General features: G+C 37.7%; 3 pseudogenes; all 3 read right to left on the reverse strand.

The window, feature by feature from the left end:
• Positions 1–574: 574 nt before the first annotated feature.
• Positions 575–5,608, reverse strand: LOC141812722 (uncharacterized; annotated as a pseudogene).
• A 7,477-nt stretch (positions 5,609–13,085) lies between these two features.
• On the reverse strand, positions 13,086–16,379 carry LOC141812668 (uncharacterized; annotated as a pseudogene).
• A 609-nt stretch (positions 16,380–16,988) lies between these two features.
• LOC141812725 (putative serine/threonine-protein kinase WNK5) lies at positions 16,989–20,875 on the reverse strand (annotated as a pseudogene).
• Positions 20,876–21,798: the final 923 nt, after the last annotated feature.

A 21,798-nucleotide genomic window follows, 5' to 3' on the forward strand; every position in this document is an offset into this window, starting at 1 on the left:
ACACAGATTAAAACCAACACTCAAATACCTGGCTGATGCTTTTTGTGTATACGACCAATATTGGCCTTTGATTGTCTTTGCAGACTGCAAACCTTCTGGTATGACCACTCGATCCCTGTCGATGTGGGTAACTATGGAGCTGCAATCGTCTACCGCTCCTTTGTACAAGCAAAAGAAGCACACCATATGCAAGCTAGGAGAAAATGCAAAGCCAGACTTTGTATAGTATGGCAAGAACAATCTCTACTAGTATTTGATCCATTAAAGAGACAGGCTTTGCGCCGCAGTCAGGCTCAGGTGACAATACCTGAGGAGAACACATGTACTCTAGGGATAACGAATGACTTGGGTCATCTCATCTCCCTAAGGGCAGTCTTGAACTCTCCATGGCACCAATCCTTAACAAAATGTGAAATGATTCATTAGACAACGCTGCCAAAACAACCAGCCATACTATACATAAGGTGTTGACACCATGCAGCAAGCTTGGTGTTAATAACTTATTATGTACCTGAAATGGTTTTCCAATTGTAACTAGTATGTCGCAAGCCGACATTTTGAAAATTGCTGAGCCCTACGGATGACGGATGCAAAAATTCTGGTTATGTGCAGAAATGTGGAGACACAAAGCATAAGAGAGAAGCGAGTTTGCATCAGTTAAGTCCGTCATGTCGTTTTGGTGAGGAGATTCATACTTTCTCAAGCAGAGGACTGGCTGAACATTGTTAAATCTCCTGGAGGTTGTTCGACTTGTAACACCTTCGAAGAGAATCTTGGTAATGCACTCTGCAATGGTCTCCATCCTAGCAGCAATATTCTCCATTTTGATTCTGAAAAAACAATTCAGCATCATTCAAATCTTAGTTTGCATGCAACGACAGAACTAGCTGACTTTTGACTGGATTATAGTATTTCTCAGAGTTGGGGAAAACAACAAGAATAGGGTTCTGAAAAAACAAGCCACAAAATAATTCAAGTTCTAAGGATTTTTCAGATGAAGTGGAATCTAATCAATACCTATGCAATCCCAACAAGGAATCTAGTTTTCCTTGAACCTAGCACTGTGTTTTAAAATAATTTTAGCAATAGAGTTGCTGCCCCAGTGTAGCATCATTTTTGTTTTGGATGTTTTATCAATCAATTATAGCTGTGTAAGTTTGTTTCCATATGGATAAGTATGTCTATTTATATAAATGATGTTTAAACAGGATCCAACATATTTATTTAGGCAGACAACTCGTCAAATTTATTCAATATATTTTGGAATATATATGGTATTTGATAGGGGTCTTTAAATTATTCAATATATTTAGTAATCTATGTTTTATCATTTAATAATAATAATTTAAGCATTAAAGTTTGTTGAAATTAGAATTTTAAGAAATATTCTTAAGTTAATTTTAATGATGATATTAAATATAATTTAAGAGAAAAAATTTATCATTTTCTTCAAAATTTTAAATTAAAAGAGAAAATTCAATGAATTTGTGGGCTTGATCTATTTAAATCACAATCTAAATTTAAAAATTTCTTGATTGCTTTAAACTACAATTTAAATTTAAAATTTTAATATGTTATATATTTTTTATTTTTTGACAGATTCGTAGATTGACTCGTCTAACCCACAATCCGTCTTAGGTTGGGTTGAGTTAAAAAATTTTCAATCCGCCAAGTTGATAGGTCGGTCCGTCTCGCTCTACCATATGATGAGTTTCTGACGACTTAATCCATCCCACCATAAGTTGTATAGATATATAGAGAGAGAGAGAGTTTTGCTATGCTGAGCGACGGGTTCCTACGCGCTCCGTGTGTGACCCTCCGACGTCCGCGCGCTTCCGTCGCCCGTTCATCGCCGTCCGACCACCGTCGGCCGCCGGATCGGACCCGTTGGACCCGCAACTCGCCGCGTACATTGTAAATAATATGACCTGTAATTAAGAAAAAAAAACATGCATCAACAGTTAATTAAAATATTTATTAAGACGACAGTGTATAAACAAGTAAATAAGCAACAAGTTATATAAATATGCCAAATAAAACTAAATTACTCATAAAAATTCCCTTACCATATTTATAAAAGTGCTGATTTTTTATATAAAATCAAAATCCTCATTTTCATTGTCATTATCATCGTCGTCATCATCTTCGTTATCATCGTCGTCGTCGTCATCGTCGTCGTCGTCGCTCGTCAGTTGTCATCATTAATATTTTCATTAAGTTCACTTGCATCAACATTAATTACAATATTTTTGACCGTGCTTTAGTTTTACATACAACCCACCAATCAATTTTGTCACGTCTCAAACTAGGATACGAAGCATAGAATACCTGAATAGCTTGTTGTGCCAACACAAATGGTTCATATCGTTTATAAAACCTTTTATGATTTATTTCAACCAACTTGTACTGTGGATGCACCTTCATTCCTCTAACTGGGTCAAACCACCGACACATAAACAAAATAACTTTCATTTCTGGTCCGGGATATTCTATCTCTATAATTTCATCCAGCAAACCATAAAAATCATTGCTTGCACTGGCTCTGTCATTTTCTGATGACTGAACACATACTCCACTATTCATTGTACTTTTTCCCATTCCATATTCCTGAGTATGAAAAATATATCCATTTATGAAATATGCTGAAAATTGTCATATGTATATATATAAATGATAGTATAAATTTAGATTGACTACTACTTACATATGATTTGAACCACGGTGCAAATTCTTCATCACAATATCGATCAAAGTCTTGTGCCGACATTTCAGAATATAATTGTTGAAAAATCCTACAATAAAATTAAATGACAGTCACACATGTGCCAAAATATAAGATATTACCAACATAAAAAATATATACTTACTCGAAATATGGCGTGACTTCTGGACAATTCAGTAAAATATATGTCTGAGCTGCACGCCATTCTTGACCAGTTAAATATCTCTCCTTACATTGTCCACTTGGTCGACCAAGATAGTTAAAAATTGAAAATGACTTTAAATTTTGATCAATAGGACCTTCATCATTTCTTCCTGGCCTCTGCCTTTTGCTTTTAACGTGAGGCTCAAAATAATATGATGCAAAAGTTGTTACTTCCTCGACGATATATGCATTGACAATAGAGGCTTCAACATGTGCTTTATTTTTAACCTTTCTCTTCAAATGATATAAAAATCTGCTTATCATATAAGAAATCAGATTATAAACCAAAATATAAAATAATTAAGATCAATAAATATTTAGTCATTATTCGAAATTTAAAATAGTACCTTTCAAATGGATACATCCATCGATAATGGACAGGACCTCCAACTTTAGCCTCATATGGCAAGTGAACCAAAAGATGTTCCATGGAGTCAAAAAATGACGGTGGAAAAACCCTTTCTAAATTGCACAAAATGATTGGAATATTTTTCTCTAAAGTCTCCATGTGTGAATGTCTCAAAACTGTTGAGCAAAGATCGTGAAGGAAAATACTTAACTCTGAAATTGCAGCCCAGACAAAATTTGGTAACAGCTCCTTAAATGCAATAGGAATAAGTCTTTCCATGAATATATGACAATCATGACTTTTCATACCAATTAATTTGTATTCTTTCAAATCAACACATCTTCCAATATTAGAGACATAACCATCTGGAAATTTCAAAGATTTTAGCCATTCACAAACAATACGTCTCTGCTCTCTATTTAATGTATAAATTGCCTTTGGCTTTGGCCCCCTACTATTTTCATCGACATCAAGACTGGGTCTTTTACAAATCAGTCGCATATCTTTTCTTGCATTCAAATTATCTTTTGTTTTTCCAGGGATATCCATGACTGTATTTATCAGATTATCAAAAACATTTTTCTCAATATGCATCACATCTAGATTATGATGTAGTAAATGACTGTACCAGTACGGTAGCTCCCAAAATATACTCCGTTTAGTCCATTTATGTGTGCTCCCATATTCATAAATAGTACCATGTGGATCTTCAATAACAGAAGGAAAGTTATAAACTCTGTACCAAAGCTGTTGACCTGATAATCTCATTGGTGGAGGTGTTCTTTCAACTCTATTTTTAGTGAATTCATCTTTATTCCTCCTGAATTTATGATTTGCTGGTAAAAATTGTCTATGACAATCAAAATAGCTGGCTTTCCTTCCATGTTTCAATCTGAATGATTTGGATCTTTCCATACATATTGGACATCCTAAAATTCCTGCAGTACTCCATCCTGATAACATGCCATAAGCTGGAAAATCATTTATCGTCCAAAGCAGTGCAGCCTTCATTACAAACGTCTGATTAGTATGAATATCATATGTAGGACAACCATCATTCCATAATTGTTTCAGCTCTGCAATCAGTGGTTGCATGTAAACATCAATTAACTTTTTCGGATTTTGAGGGCCAGGCACAACCAATGTTAAAAACATATACGGTGTTTTCATACACATCCCAGGTGGCAGATTATACGGAGTTAATATAACTGGCCAACATGAATAATTTCTACCTGATTTACCAAAAGGAGCAAATCCATCAGCACATAAACCCAATCTTATATTCCGAATTTCAGTTGCAAATTCTGGATATGTTCTATCAAAATTTTTCCATGCCTCTGCATCTGATGGATGACACATTAGATCATCTTCTGTTTGATGATTTGCATGCCAAGTCATATGTTCAGCAGTTGCTTCTGATGCATATAGTCTTTGTAACCTAGGAGTCAAAGGCAAATAAAATAGCTGACTGTATGCTTTACGTCGTTGTTGAGGCTTATTGCTTCTCTTGTACCTAGCTTGATTACAAAATTTGCAAACATCTGCATCTTGATCTTCTCCCCAATATATCATACAACCATCTCTACAAGCATCAATCCTTTCCACCGGAAGACCTAAGTCTTTCACAAGTTTTTTCATACTATAAAAATCAGTAGGCAAGTTGTGATCACGCGGAAGTGCCTCTCCCATAACTTGAACAAAATCATTAAAACAATTTTCAGACACATTATGCTCAGCTTTTACATTCAATAATCTTGCAGAGATAATTGAGTGTGAGTGTCACAACCAGCCCACACAGGTTCATCTGCAGCACTTAGCATTTCTTGAAATTGTTGATATGTCTGATTATTTAAATTCTCATAAACATTTTGTTCTTGTACCCCTTCAAATGGTGATGTATAAGCAGAAAATATTTGTTCATCTGTTGGAGGACAACTAGAGCTTGCAAAACTCGGATCAGAAAATAAATTATGACTTCCTGAACTCTGATATGGATTGAATTGGTTATAAGCACTTTGATCACCACTCACTGACGCTTGTATATTTTGTCCATAATAATCCTCGTCAGGTATAAATGGTTCACCATGGCATGTCCAATTATAATAATTCGGAGTAAAACCAAATCTACAAAGATGTTCGCGAACCTTGTCACATTGTAAAAATTTACCATTATGACATTTTCTACAAGGACATCTTATCTTTTCTCCATCCATAAATTCAACATGAGAGGTTGCAAATTCCAAAAATTGTTCCATTCCAACAATATATTCATCAGTTAAACCTTTACGGTTAGGTTTGTTCTTTCTATACATCCAACCCCTTTCATTCTGCATTTTTAATTTCCTGTTTTCAATTTAATAAATTAATAAACAAAACTATAACATATAAAACATAAACCTAATTACATAAACAACAACTATGACATATAAAACATAAACCTAACATATCATAAGACATACAAAACATTTCATAATTAACCTCTATAACAACCATAAAATATATAAAACAACGAAATGTCCATAATTACTTGATCTATTTAACTACAGATGATCGAAAATTACATGGCATTTTTTTTGCACAAATAAAAATATCATGTAATTCCGATCACTATAGTTAAATAGAAAAGATAGTAATCATGGATATATATCAATTAATAATAAAAAATTTATACTTACAACACGTGAACGCAGGAGTATGCGTAGGACCTTCACACCTCAAAGTAGAACCTGCACAATAAAATAATAACAATGTTATATTATATAACCAAGATAATTACTTAAACTATATTAAAAATAAATAAATTAAGATACACTAACCCTAACCCTAAACCCTAATCCTATTCAATAACCCAAACCCTAAATATCAATCACTAACACTAACCCTAAACCCTAATGTTATTCAATAACCCTAACCCTAAACATCAATCACAAACCCTAATTAACCCTAACCCTAATGCTATTCAATAACCCTAACCCTAAACATCAATCACTAATCACTAACCCTAACCCTAACCCTAAACTTAACCACTAATCTAATTAAACCCTAAAAACATAATCTAATTACCCTAACCCTAATGTAAACCTAACCCCCCCTCCCACTGTGGCCGGCCAGCACCCACCATTGGCCGGCCAGCACCCCACCAGTGGCTGGCCGCCGCCGGCCACACCAACGCCCGCCGCCGCCGGCCACACCAACGGCCGCCGCCACACCTGCGCGCCAACACACCCTCTGCAGCCAACGGGCCGGCGCCACGCCGCCCACCAACGCCCGCCGCGCCGCCGCCGGCCAGCACCAGCAACCCTAGCGCTGCTGGCCGGCGAGCTCCAGCAACCCGGCCGACCACCCCTTTCCAGCCCCACAAGCGAAAAAGAACAGCGAAAAAGGAAAAAAAATGAGATCTTACCTTCGAGCAAGGAGTGGATTCGTCGCCGGAGGAGTTTGCCGTCGCCGGAGGAGCTGGAAGCCGAGAAATCGCCGGATTGCGAGCGCTGCGCAGAAGCGAAAGGAGAGAAAAATCGCGAGGGGGGGGGGAGAAGGGGATCGGCGAAAATTTTAAGTTAGGGCTTTTGCGACGAATACATATTCGTCGCAAATTTCGTCGCCAAATTTGGCGACGAATCCTATTATTCGTCGCCAAATTGGCGACGAATAAGTATATTCGTCGCCAAATTTTGCGACGAATTCATGATTCGTCGCCAATTTGGCGACGAATCATGAATTCGTCGCCAAATCAAGTGGGTCCCGGCTAGGTAAGTTGTGGCGGAATCGCCAAATTTAGCGACGAATAACCTTTAGTCGCAATTTTCGTCGCGCAAATTTGGCGACAAATATCCTGTTTTGTCGCAAATATTGCGACGAATTCATGATTCGTCGCAATATCTGCGACGAACTCATTAATTCGTCGCAAAATTTGCGACGAAACGAATCACAAATGCGACGAATCAAATTCGTCGCCAAATCAAATGGGTCCGGGTATTTTATTTTGCCGGGATCGCCAAATTTAGCGACGAACATGTTATTTCGTCGCAAATTTGCGACGAATAATTAAATTTGTCGCAAATTTGCGACAAATTTTGCGACAAATATAGGTCATCGCAATTATTGCAACAAAAATATTTTTGTCGCAAATTTCGTTCCAAATTAGCAACAAATTCCTTTTTTGTCGCAAAATTTGTCCCAATTTTGCGACGAATTTTATTCGTCGCAAAAGTTTGTTGCTAAATACCCTTATTTTTGTAGTGGCTTCATTCACTGCTTTTTTAGCCTCTTTCTTAGCTAATGTATATTTTTTTAAATTTTTTTCATTCTTGCAAATATATAATTTCTTATAGGCTATTCGTTTTTCCTTCACTTTTTCCTGTACTTTCTCATTCCACCACCAAGATTCTTTACTTGGTGGTACATGCCCCTTTGACTCGCCGAGTATATTCTTGGCTATTATTTTCAACTTTGATACCATCTTATCACATGTCGTAGTAGGGTCACCGTATACTTCACCTAATACTTGTTCTTCTACCTTCTCCTTAAATATGTTTTGTTTCTTATCCTTCAACTTCCACCACTTAATTCTAGGAGTAGTATATATTTTCTTTTTATGGATATTATGCTTAAGACGTATATCCAATACTACTAACCTATGTTGGGTAGTTAAACTTTCTCCAGGAATGACCTTACAATCTTTACAAATCTTTCTATCCCTCTTCCTAACCATAAGAAAGTCAATTTGCAATTTATTATTCCCGCTTTCTATCCCTCTTCCTATCCCCCTTTCTATTTACTCCTACAACTTCATCCTTTAACGAACTATCTACAATAACACCAACTCCATTTCTTGTTTTACTCTTTCCTGTGTACCATAACTTATAACCCGAGTTCTCTATCAACTTTGCCTTTTCGCCTACCCATTTTGTTTCTTGTACACACAAAATACTAATTCTTCTCCTAATCATCGTATCTACTACCTCCATTGTTTTACCAGTAAGAGTTCCTATATTCCATGTTTCAAATCTTAGACTATTAATTTTCCTATAATTTTTATTCTTACCCAACCTATGGTGTGAGAACTTTTGCTCATTTAACACTACACCCAAGTTCTCATGGAGATGTAGCGGTCCTTGCCGAGACGTTACAATCGGACCCTGCAACGCGTTCCTTCCGGAGAACATCCTAGCATTAACACAATAGTTTAATGGATCTATTCATGAGTGTTTGCCTTAGTTTAACGCTGGCTGGCAACCTAACGCAATCCTCCTTTAACTGGGCTTGGGACCGGCAATGATAAGGTAAACTTATCACAGGTGGAGTTTGCATTATATTTCTAATGTTTATATTTTTTTCATCCGGAAAATGTAAAATCATGTTTCGATTAGAATCTGATTATATTTTGGAGATATTTATTAGCGTTTCATTTTTATATGTAACTGTTAATGTCCTATGCCCGTATTGCAAGTATTCACATATTTCTCGTTTGAGACAATGTATTATATAATGTAAAATATAAAAATATATATATAAAAAATCAATGAGAATCTAGTGCATGAATCTCCCGGTCTCAACTAGCTCAGATTGATCAGCTACGCTCCTCACAAAGAAACAACTATGAAGCCCAAATCGACTTAATGGGCTAACAAACACCGTGTTTGGACAGCAACCAAACAGACCCACAAGTGAGCTGCTTTGTCCCAGACACAAAGCCAAATGAGCTTCTCACCCAAAAGACATCTTCAAAAGACACCCCTTTATTTTGAAATTTAAACAAAGGATTATAACCCTTTCATTGTGCCTATTCAACTAATCTTATTCCTATAAATAGATCTTCTTTTCTCTATTCGTACTCATCCAATTTTAGAATTGTTATCCCCATTTATATCTTTTGTTTCTCCTTCTGTATAAAAGTGTTTTCAACGTCTTACAAACTAGAAATTTGAAAGTGTCTTGAAAATATTATTTTAAAGAAAAAAAAGAGTCGAATGGTTATCTTGACCATATATAATATGATCGTTCATTAAAATTATCTTAATAAAATTTCTCTTTAATGTTATTTTATGATCGTTTTAATTTTGCGCGTCTTTTAAAATAACAAGTAGATTTTAAGATTTAAAGAAATAAAATTGTTTAAAATTAAGAGTAAATTTGTTTAAAAATAAAAAAGGCCTCGAATGATATGAACCTAATTAACCAAACGTTTTTCTTTCCATGCCTTCTGCCATGCCGTTGCCCGCGTTAGTATACGCAATGAGTTTTAATCATCAGCTTACGTACGCACTGATTTTCGGGTTCTATCCAAGTAACGCAACTTCCTGCATGGCCCCACGCTACACATGCAGCCCCACGCTACACGTTCGCCTCCACGGCTGATCAGAGTTTATGGCACTAGCGTAATTTTCGTAAACACAAAGGGGAGTTTATGGACTCTATATAAGGAGGCTCGACCTAGCTTCGCTAATCTCCCCAATTCTTCTCCTTCCGCTTCTCGTTCGACGACGGCTGCCTTCGCGGCGAAGAAATCAAGATCCTGTCGATCTTTCCTCTGCCGACGCTGCCCCTATTTTTTTTTCGGCTGGTGGTACACTGTATTTTGATTTCACTTGGTTCGTTTCACGTGGCGGGAGGGAGGGCCAGGATGCTGAGCGAACCAGAGAAGAAGCTTGTCTCATCGGGGAAGCAGAAGGGCCACGATCAGGAGGAGGCCCAATCCGTGGCGGAATCCAAGCGAGCTCGGGCCGGCTTCCTCGCGCACGAGTTCCTCTCCAGGGGCACGCTTCTCGGGCGGCGGTGGGATCCGTCAAAGGGCGCCTTCGAGCAGGGTTCACTTTCACCGGAGTCCGGCGCGTACAGTCAGGCGTCGATGTTGAAGATCATGCTTTCGATGTTGAAGATCCGTCAATAGGCTGCGAGCAGGGTTACTCTAACTCTAGCGCGAAGTAATACTTCTATCCTGCTTTTCTTGGGATTCTTTGGATTTCTTTCATTCAATTGGTAAATCTCATATATCTTGATCAATATTCTCAAAATTAAAAAATTCTATCGCCTGATAATTTTTCTTTGATTCTTGTGACGATCCCTTGATCAGCTTTAAGATTTCGATGTGACAGCATGCAGTAATTTTTCAATTTATACGATCATAGAATCAATCTTGTAAAATCGTTAAAATAATGAATTTTATCTTTTACACGAGACATACTGCCTCTTATGATGCAGTGAATGGTCTAGCGATAGAATATTTTTCAATTTTGATAAGTTAATAGATTTTTTTTTAATACGTGATGATCTAAAAAATGCTAGATTAATGCATCATTCAACTATTTTTTAATTTATTTTGATGATCATGATTGATAAAAAATTTTAAAGAACCGAATCGATCATCTCATACTCAATGGATCGTACATTGAAAATCTGATGCTAACTAAGAGACATGGTGCATTCTTAAATAATTAAGATTTTCGTACATTGAAAATCTGATGCTAACTAAGAGACATGGTGCATTCTTAAATAATTAAGATTTAATTCCCATATAATATATTGATGATGTTAAATTATTATGTTAAGAATTATCATGCTTTTTAAATTTACTTAATAGACAGAATATATCGGACCGTCCATTTCAAGATTAATCAACTCGTAAGAATTGAACATCCAATTACAAAAAGGTGAAAAATAAAATTAAACAATGCATGGTACATTACACTTTAAAATTTTAAAAATTTTATAACTTTGAATACATTTGTCATCATCTATCTATGCTTCCTGATTTACTTTAGTGATCGATAGAAACTTTCTATAAACTAGATCGATCGCCTTCAAAATTAACCGAATGATAAACATTGAATATTTATCAATATATAATAATAATAATAATAATTGATTTTAAAAAATCATCAAATTTACATGACAAACACACGAGGATGGGAGAAGCATCCTCTAAAATCACTCATTTGGACAGAGGGAAAGCAATGACCACCTCATCCAAGAGGCAAAAAAAAATCGTATGAAGTAACTTGAGCACACAGATTAAAACCAACACTCAAATACCTGGCTGATGCTTTTTGTGTATACGACCAATATTGGCCTTTGATTGTCTTTGCAGACTGCAAACCTTCTGGTATGACCACTCGATCCCTGTCGATGTGGGTAACTATGGAGCTGCAATCGTCTACCGCTCCTTTGTACAAGCAAAAGAAGCACACCATATGCAAGCTAGGAGAAAATGCAAAGCCAGACTTTGTATAGAATGGCAAGAACAATCTCTACTAGTATTTGATCCATTAAAGAGACAGGCTTTGCTCCGCAGTCAGGCTCAGGTGACAATACCTGAGGAGAACACATGTACTCTAGGGATAACGAATGACTTGGGTCATCTCATCTCCCCAAGGGCAGTCTTGAACTCTCCATGGCACCAATCCTTAACAAAATGTGAAATGATTCATTAGACAACGCTGCCAAAACAACCAGCCATACTATACATAAGGTGTTGACACCATGCAGCAAGCTTGGTGTTAATAACTTATTATGTACCTGAAATGGTTTTCCAATTGTAACTAGTATGTCGAAAGCTGACATTTTGAAAATTGCTGAGCCCTACAGATGACGGATGCAAAAATTCTGGTTATGTGCAGAAATGTGGAGACACAAAGCATAAGAGAGAAGCAAGTTTGCATCAGTTAAGTCCCTCATGTCGTTTTGGTGAGGAGATTCATACTTTCTCAAGCAGAGGACTGGCTGAACATTGTTAAATCTCCTTGAGGTTGTTCGACTTGTAACACCTTCGAAGAGAATCTTGGTAATGCACTCTGCAATGGTCTCCATCCTAGCAGCAATATTCTCCATTTTGATTCTGAAAAAACAATTCAGCATCATTCAAATCTTAGTTTGCATGCAACGACAGAACTAGCTGACTTTTGACTGGATTATAGTATTTCTCAGAGTTGGGGAAAACAACAAGAATAGGGTTCTGAAAAAACAAGCCACAAAATAATTCAAGTTCAAAGGATTTTTCAGATGAAGTGGAATCTAATCGATACCTATGCAATCCCAACAAGGGATCTAGTTTTCCTTGAACCTAGCACTGTGTTTTAAAATAATCTTGTAAAATCGTTAAAATGATGAATTTTATCTTTTACACGAGACATACTGCCTCTTATGATGCAGTGAATGGTCTAGCGATAGAATATTTTTCAATTTTGATAAGTTAATAGATTTTTTTTTAATACGTGATGATCTAAAAAATGCTAGATTAATGCATCATTCAACTATTTTTTAATTTATTTTGATGATCATGATTGATAAAAAATTTTAAAGAACCGAATCGATCATCTCATACTCAATGGATCGTACATTGAAAATCTGATGCAAACTAAGAGACATGGTGCATTCTTAAATAATTAAGATTTTCGTACATTGAAAATCTGATGCTAACTAAGAGACATGGTGCATTCTTAAATAATTAAGATTTAATTCCCATATAATATATTGATGATGTTAAATTATTATGTTAAGAATTATCATGCTTTTTAAATTTACTTAATAGACATAATATATCGGACCGTCCATTTCAAGATTAATCAACTCGTAAGAATTGAACATCCAATTACAAAAAGGTGAAAAATAAAATTAAACAATGCATGGTACATTACACTTTAAAATTTTAAAAATTTTATAACCTTGAATACATTTGTCATCATCTATCTATGCTTCCTGATTTATTTTAGTGATCGATAGAAACTTTCTATAAACTAGATCGATCGCCTTCAAAATTAACCGAATGATAAACATTGAATATTTATCAATATATAATAATAATAATAATAATAATAATAATAATAATAATAATAATAATTGATTTAAAAAAATCATCAAATTTACATGACAAACACACGAGGATGGGAGAAGCATCCTCTAAAATCACTCATTTGGGTAGAGGGAAAGCAATGGCCACCTCATCCCAGAGGCAAAAAAAAATCGTATGAAGTAACTTGAGCACACAGATTAAAACCAACACTCAGATACCTGGCTGATGCTTTTTGTGTATACGACCAATATTGGCCTTTGATTGTCTTTGCAGACTGCAAACCTTCTGGTATGACCACTCGATCCCTGTCGATGTGGGTAACTATGGAGCTGCAATCGTCTACCGCTCCTTTGTACAAGCAAAAGAAGCACACCATATGCAAGCTAGGAGAAAATGCAAAGCCAGACTTTGTATAGTATGGCAAGAACAATCTCTACTAGTATTTGATCCATTAAAGAGACAGGCTTTGCTCCGCAGTCAGGCTCAGGTGACAATACCTGAGGAGAACACATGTACTCTAGGGATAACGAATGACTTGGGTCATCTCATCTCCCCAAGGGCAGTCTTGAACTCTCCATGGCACCAATCCTTAACAAAATGTGAAATGATTCATTAGACAACGCTGCCAAAACAACCAGCCATACTATACATAAGGTGTTGACACCATGCAGCAAGCTTGGTGTTAATAACTTATTATGTACCTGAAATGGTTTTCCAATTGTAACTAGTATGTCGCAAGCCGACATTTTGAAAATTGCTGAGCCCTACGGATGACGGATGCAAAAATTCTGGTTATGTGCAGAAATGTGGAGACACAAAGCATAAGAGAGAAGCGAGTTTGCATCAGTTAAGTCCCTCATGTCGTTTTGGTGAGGAGATTCATACTTTCTCAAGCAGAGGACTGGCTGAACATTGTTAAATCTCTTAGAGGTTGTTCGACTTGTAACACCTTCGAAGAGAATCTTGGTAATGCACTCTGCAATGGTCTCCATCCTAGCAGCAATATTCTCCATTTTGATTCTGAAAAAACAATTCAGCATCATTCAAATCTTAGTTTGCATGCAACGATAGAACTAGCTGACTTTTGACTGGATTATAGTATTTCTCAGAGTTGGGGAAAACAACAAGAATAGGGTTCTGAAAAAACAAGCCACAAAATAATTCAAGTTCAAAGGATTTTTCAGATGAAGTGGAATCTAATCGATACCTATGCAATCCCAACAAGGGATCTAGTTTTCCTTGAACCTAGCACTGTGTTTTAAAATAATTTTAGCAATAGAGTTGCTGCCCCAGTGTAGCATCATTTTTGTTTTGGATGGGCTTCCAGCATTTGTTGATTGATTAGAACAAGAGGACAGGTTTTACGCAAGAGGACAGGAAGAATGGAGTATTTGTATCCACCATAATAAGCTGTTACTCTGTGAAGGAACTCATATGATCACAAGTCATTATTGATCTCATAGAATAATTTTTTGGCATTGGAGAGTTTAAAAGACCGGTTAAAATGTGATGTGACTGAGGTTTTTTTAGGATCAACCAATTTCATCGCAGTTTCTTCCACAACTATGGGGAACTCCACATCAGAGATGCAAGAGACAACAAACTGACGTTGGGGGTGTAGGGCAACACATTTAATATGAGGTAATTCATGCAAAAAGATATATAACAGGTTGATGGATCACCTAACTAATCGACCTGGCCAGATGTTCTGGCAAAGTCATGTACTGGAAACTTAACTGAGTCTTCTTGGTTTGGTGTTCTTGACCCAGTCTCCCCAACCTTGTACTTCCAGAAGTTGCAAATAAGTGTTAGATCAACCAACTGAATACAAATTTTATATTGTATGCATCCCTTGAGGTTCTTAATCTATAAAAAAAAGTCTAACCAACTTGTGATGTGTTGCTGTGTCAAAAAAAATACCAACAACATGACAATCGATGGTTATGAAATATGCATTTGGAGGACAAAGTTCTCACATTTGTGAAAGTAAGCAAGCTTGTGAAACTACATAAAATATCTCTTATTCCACATTATTGCTCTATATTTCCTCTTCCGTGATGCGTAGATGTTTATTATGTTTCTGGTACCAATAACATAGAAATATGACATTCGTAGTAACAGATTAAAAGATCCTACCACTTTTATTCAAAAAACAAATGATAGACCAAAGAATTGACAGAAAATGGTGCTGGTAGTTTTATTCAAAAAAAGATGGCTGTGACCTCTTTCTTCTTGATGTAAAATTCTTCTATATTTTTTCAGGCCTCAGGGACCACCACTTAGCAATTACAACTTCATGATGATCTCTTTTGACATTAAGAAGAATTTAGAAAGCTATACCACACATGCTGCACAGCCACAAGGTTGAGAAAGACATGAATTATAGACCTTTAATCAAAATCACATGATTCAGACTAGATAAAAGCAAACCACATTGCTGGAAGCGCATATAAAAGTGATACTGAAAGCACAACGAAGCGTGCACATTACTTCAAACTTTTGATCTTTTATGTTCAATTGGTAGAAGACATCATATCAATGCATTACCTGATTGCAACAGCAGAATAATATTTTGATTGCCCTTATATCCATTAAGTCATCAGAAGAAGGTTAATGTACAAGGGGAAGCTACTGTATGCAATGTATCATTTGATTCCAAAGGGAAAGATTGTTTTTGTTAAAAAAAGATATTTTTTCCTATGGAAAAAGAAATTCTCCTGAGAAAAAAAAAAGGATGAAATAGCGTCTTATTTTGGAATAGCTGACCTTAGAGTCCAGTAAGAGTCAGGCAAGATTTGCTGGAGGAGCTGCTCCGTCTCAGGGCTCGGAGATCGATGCCAATAAAACTCGTCGCATACACCATCTCTCCGCCTAAACCACGAAACACGACTCTTCTCCTGTTCCGGCAGCGCGAACACCGCGCCGCCTGCTTCGATAGCCGCCTTGGCACCCTGGATCAGTGCCGCATCGACGCCAGTCACCAGCACCGCCCCAATCTCCGCCGCCGCCGCCGCCGCCGAGCACTCTCGTAACAGCAGAATCGTCCCCAGCGAGGAGCGACGTGAGTTCGACCTACACTGGGGCTTTGAGAGGCGACTTTACAGGGAAATAGAGATCCGGTAGACTGAGGTCGGGGACGCGGAGCGAGCCCTCGAGGTACTCCATGAGCAGGCGATCGTCGACGGCGGAGGATCGTAGCCCCTTCCCGGTGGCGATTGGAGTCGGCGGCGGCGCCCGGAAGCGAAGGCTGCGCGATCGCTCCGCCTCCGGCGCAGCCGCTGCTGCCATGGATCGGTTCCGCTTGCCGCGCCAGCAGAGCGGAGAAATGGTGCGGGTATTCGAACTTATGGAAGCTTCTGCATCTGTTACAACCGTTAGATTCATAAATAGACGGTGGATATAAATTTATATTTTTGACGAAGGAAATTTTTCATTTTGCCTTCATCGCTTTCACGGAACGCTCCGTTTTTGTTTTCAAAAGGGCCCATCAAAGCTTTATTTTCCTTAATTGATCAGAAATAATAAAAAATGACAATTTTTCTATTAAAAAAAAGTAAAAGTAAAACGTAAGGATGAAGTCTTATCCAAGATGGGCCTGTGTATTTAACACTTATAAATATTGATTCTCCAATCAGACCAATTAAGTTGATTACGATAGAATAAAATTATTGAAATAGACAAAAAGTCGATAAAATTGAAATAATATTTTCCTCCGTCATGACCAACTGCAATTTCTCCAATAAGATATTTATTTCAGTGAGAATGGAATTCACCACCTAATGGCTTCACACGATACCACCATCATCTCGATTTCATTAAGATTTTATCTTTGTCCATTTCCACAATTCTACTCCGTCCAAAATTATCTATTTACAATCTGTCACTGAGATAAACATTTTTGCAAAACCTTGTGATCGATCGTTTGGACAAAGATAGAGAAACAGAGACATCTGACGGATAGCAACTACTTAGTATTTACAATCACCTTACGGTCTTGTTCATTCAACTTCTTCCTCGAGCTGCAGGTGAATCGGGTCCTTGCTTTGCTTCCGACGACGATGATAATTGCAGCGGGCTGAAGACGACGACGAGCATGGCACCTGGCAGCCTATGTTATCGACGGCGCAAATCGTCTTAAACGTGCGCTTGTTCAGCTCCTCCACCAGCGCCCGGTGCAGCAGCTGGCTTCACAAGTCCAGCATCGACTGGTTCCTAAGCAGCCGCCAGTGGTGGCGGCGGCGGGGTGCATCTCCTGCCGCACTCTTCTCTCCACCGTCCCAGCCACCAATGCAGAATCTCGCCGAACTTGCACAAAGTTCTTGATCACTGTAGTTCATAGCAGAGTAATTAATTGCGCGAACAGAGCTCATATCGTCGTCGTCGTCCAGAAATGAGCAATCTGCACAAAACTCCATTCAATTGAGCACACGATTTACCACCATTTACCTTTCTACAGTGGCGATTACGTTATCTCCAATTTTTGTTCAGGTTCAAGCATGCTAACTTTAGATCACATAAGAAATTCATAGCGCGGCCTCAAAATATATAACATAGAACACACTATACCTCCGGTCAATTCTTTTTGGAGATGGTTGTATCCTTGGGAGGAGCTCATGCCAAAGGCAACTGGACCTTGGAAAGATGTAGGGGAGGAGAGGTAGTAGAAGGGATGGTTTGCTTCGATCTTCTTTGTCATCAACAAAGTTGTAAACTTGGTGGCGCTCCTCGCTATCTTCTTTCCAACCAGTCACCAAACTTGTGATCTGTTGGGCGATCATCTCTGCTATCTCTGATGGTTCTCGGTCCCTTATGTCAAGTTCCTTCACCATTTCATTCGCCACGTCCAATGGTGTGTCCTCGACAGTATCGAACGGAAAATATATGTTGCTCATATTCCCTGATAGCACCAATTGCGCACGCAGTCAGTATTATTCGGACTTGAACTGTGTTCACAAGAAGGAGGAGGATGAGTTTCACCTTCTTGATCAGCAATTTGCACTTTGAGAAATATAGTGTCATCTTCCGGATTTATCTTGCCAGTGATGGTCATGTTAGCAGCCTGCGGTACGGGATCAGTATTGGGTTCAGGATCATCGTCTGCCACCTGCATATGATTGGGTGCTCCTGATGCAATAATAACGTTGTTAAAAACATTGGCTGGATTTTTGAATCTTGATAAGGAAGTGCGATGATCTTCAAGTGCAAGGAAGGGGTCAAGGAGGAGCTCCGTGGCCGATGCTCTCTCAGAGGTTCTCCGTAAACACCTTCCAATGAAACGCTTTGCTTGGGGATCCTTGAGGCGATGGTATGCATCCGGCAATTTTCCCTTCGAAGTAGATCAATTTATCTTTTTCAGTAACTACATTGACATTGGAAGGGTGCAGTGACACAACATTTGTTTAAGAAATCAGCGCTCTTACTGAAGTAACTTTCTTGTAAATTTGAGCTGAATTTGAACACTCGCTGTAGGGGTATTCAGAGGTAAGCATCTCAAGAACACACATTCCAAATGAGAACATATCAACAAGCTCATTGTACTCCTCTTCATAAACTTCCGGTGCCATAAACTCTGGTGTACCTGATTAAGAAACAAACTCGATTCAACCAAACAAGAACAGATCTACAAGCTCTAAAATGAATAGAAGCAAATGGAATGGCCTGTTTAATTTGATCAGATTTATGCTAATTCAGATTACCTATGACACTGAGGGCGCACTGTGTTCCACGGAGCATGGCAGCGAGGCCGAGATCACCAATCTTGACTTGCCCTAGATCTAGATGGCCATTGACAAAAACGTTGTCACACTTTAGGTCTCTGTGAATAACCGGAGGGTCATGGCCATGCAAGTATACCAGTCCCTGAAGGATTTGCTGTGCCCATCTCTTGACAGCCTTGACATCAACTCGGGGATATATTTGATGATACCTGATCAAACCATTGCCTAAGGTCAGTTAATTTTGAGTCATCATCATGCTCAAGTAGTATGCGAGTGCTAGCTTATATACTCTCGGAGGGTGCTGGAGGTGAACATCTCGGTGATGAAGTTGAAAGTCCTGTTTTCTACATCAATCCAAGAAGCGTGGAACTTGATGATGGAGTCATGGTCGAGAGAGCTGAGAAGCTGGACCTCTGAGTACATGCGCTCCAGTGCTTCAGGAGAGCGCATCACATTGCAGATTTTGGCTTGGTTCCAGGCCACTTCAATGCCATTTAGCTCATCAAATGCTCTATAGCTGAGTATTTTGAATCAAGGTACTGTGATCATCACCAAACCTTAACTATTGATTCATTGTAACAATGATGATTCGATTGGTTGCAATGAAGGATACACTGTTTTCATGGCTCCCTTCCCCAGCATGTCATCGAACTGCAGTGCAAAGCAGAATGGAAAAAAAAAACAATCGATGAGAAATGTTTGCATATTTTATGAAATGAATTATGAATGATCTCCTTCGTTTATCATGGAAGTGGATAAAATTCATGCGGGAAATCAGAAAGGCTTAATTCTGATAGTGATTTACATTTTCCTGTCAGAGTTTCAATATAATTAAAAATTCCGGAGACTTTGTAATCCTAATCACTTTCCACCTTTCAACTTGCGCAGAGTTTCTTTGGCAACATTGAGGGGCAGAAAATAAGTAGAGATGTAGCAGAACTGTTGAATATGAGGGGCAGAAGTAAAATTATCATGGATTTGCTTTATGCATCATATCGCAATTAATTTCTCTCGATCTTCAGTCAACATTTAATGCATGAACTTGCCTTCGATTAAAATAATGCTTGCACTGGCAAATCTAGATCCTCCCAGACCATCTACTGCAACAGTTATGAGTGTTATAAGGTATGGGAGATTGTAACATCCCAAATTTCCTTATTTCGAGTTCTTAAAGTGCTTAAAAATATTTAGAAATGTCATAGAAATATTCTAGAGATTTTTAGAGTATTTTTATGTAATTTTTTGAGATCGTTTGGTGTTGTTACCAAAAGAAACAAAATCATGAAAAAAAATACCAAGCTAAGGCTCGAACCCAAGACCGAAGTAAAATTATCATGGATTTGCTTTATGCATCATATCGGATCTTCAGTCAACATTTAATGCATGAACTTGCCTTCGATTAAAATAATGCTTGCACTGGCAAATCTAGATCCTCCCAGACCATCTACTGCAACAGTTATGAGTGTTATAAGGTATGGGAGGTAACATTCCAAATTTCCTTATTTCGAGTTCTTAAAGTGCTTAAAAATATTTAGAAATGTCATAGAAATATTCTAGAGATTTTTAGAGTATTTTTATGTAATTTTTGGAGGTCGTTTGGTGTTGGAAACAAAATCATGAAAAAAAATACCAAGCTAAGGCTCGAACCCAAGACCCCTAACTTAATCGTTTGGGCTAACCAAGAATCCAGCAAATGTTTCATGAATAAATAGGAAGTGAATTAATGTTATATGTAATAAATGACAAAAATACCCTTAGTATAAATAGGATAAGTTAAAGAGATAATTAGTTTTTCACGACCTAAAATCCTCTCCCAGCCCTTGCCGTCACCTCCTTGGGCGAAAAACACCAAAGAGAAGCTAGGAACCCTGTGTGGCCGGCCAAGGAAGTGATTTTCAGAGGGTTTCTTCGTGGATTCGTGTTCCCGGCGACGAGAAGAACGAGTAGGCGCGAACGGTTCGTAGAGATCGCGAGTTTCGAAGAGTCTAGAAAGAAATCCTTGTTGTAAGTCCAAGAACGCAAGGTAAGTTGCTACTCACCTGTAGTAGGAGTAGTTTCGCGATTTCATTTTTCCTTCTCGGAATTTTTAGAAGCATGTTGTAAGGTTTCTCTTCTCTAAGCAAGACTAGCCCCTGTTAGTTGAGCATGATTCACTACAGCTACAGCCTATATATATATATATATATATATATATATATATATATATATATATATATATATATATATATGCTTGCATGATGTTGTAGTGCAAACACAAAGATCATATGTTTAAAAGTTGTAAGGGTTAGTAGAAGCATGAGAACAATATCCAGGAGTATGCATAGCTTCGTATTCGTTTCTGGATTTTCTGTAGCATGCATTGTAACAAATTATAGTTCAGTTGCCCTAAATCATGAATCTGTGCCTTTCAATTTTCAGCTGGATAGGCTTAAATTGTTATGAACTCACATGAGTAGAAGGTTGTGAGTGTCTTATTAAATCCTGTTAGCGGGTTATGAGTAATTGTGAACAAAGCAAGATCAAGGTCTTTGTAGGATTCCAAGTTCTAGGATTTGGTTCCACAGCACGCTAAGTGCTCGAAGAAATGCTGAGGCACTTTATATTAGAAGTAGTAAAAAGCTAATAAGTATTTTATTTTAAGAGGCTAGTACCCGACTTCTGAGGTTGTCGTTAAACAAATCCAGGTGACCAATTCCGATGTCTTGGCCTGGTAAGACCAAGGTCTTTACCCTCGTAGGACTGATGGCTAGCTATCTCAGTTTCTATTAGGGAGCGCGCTTGGTACTAAGCCTGGGCCCAAGAGAAGATTATTAGTATTTTAAAGTATTAAACTATACGTATTTGAACTAACGAAGTAGGTATCATTGAAGTTCAATTCAGCAAGTTTAGCCTCTTTATTTCTGAATTTAGCAAGTTAGAACTGTTTATTCCTTCTAGAAATGCAAGAATTAGTGTAATTGCTATATTCTTTGAGCATGCGGTTTTATTCTCACATATATATATGCATTTTTGTGTTTTG

Source organism: Curcuma longa, chromosome 19 (genome assembly GCF_044706935.1).
Source record: "Curcuma longa cultivar G26 ecotype Majalengka, Jawa Barat chromosome 19, ITB_CL_G26_1.1, whole genome shotgun sequence".
Taxonomy (NCBI): domain Eukaryota; kingdom Viridiplantae; phylum Streptophyta; class Magnoliopsida; order Zingiberales; family Zingiberaceae; genus Curcuma; species Curcuma longa.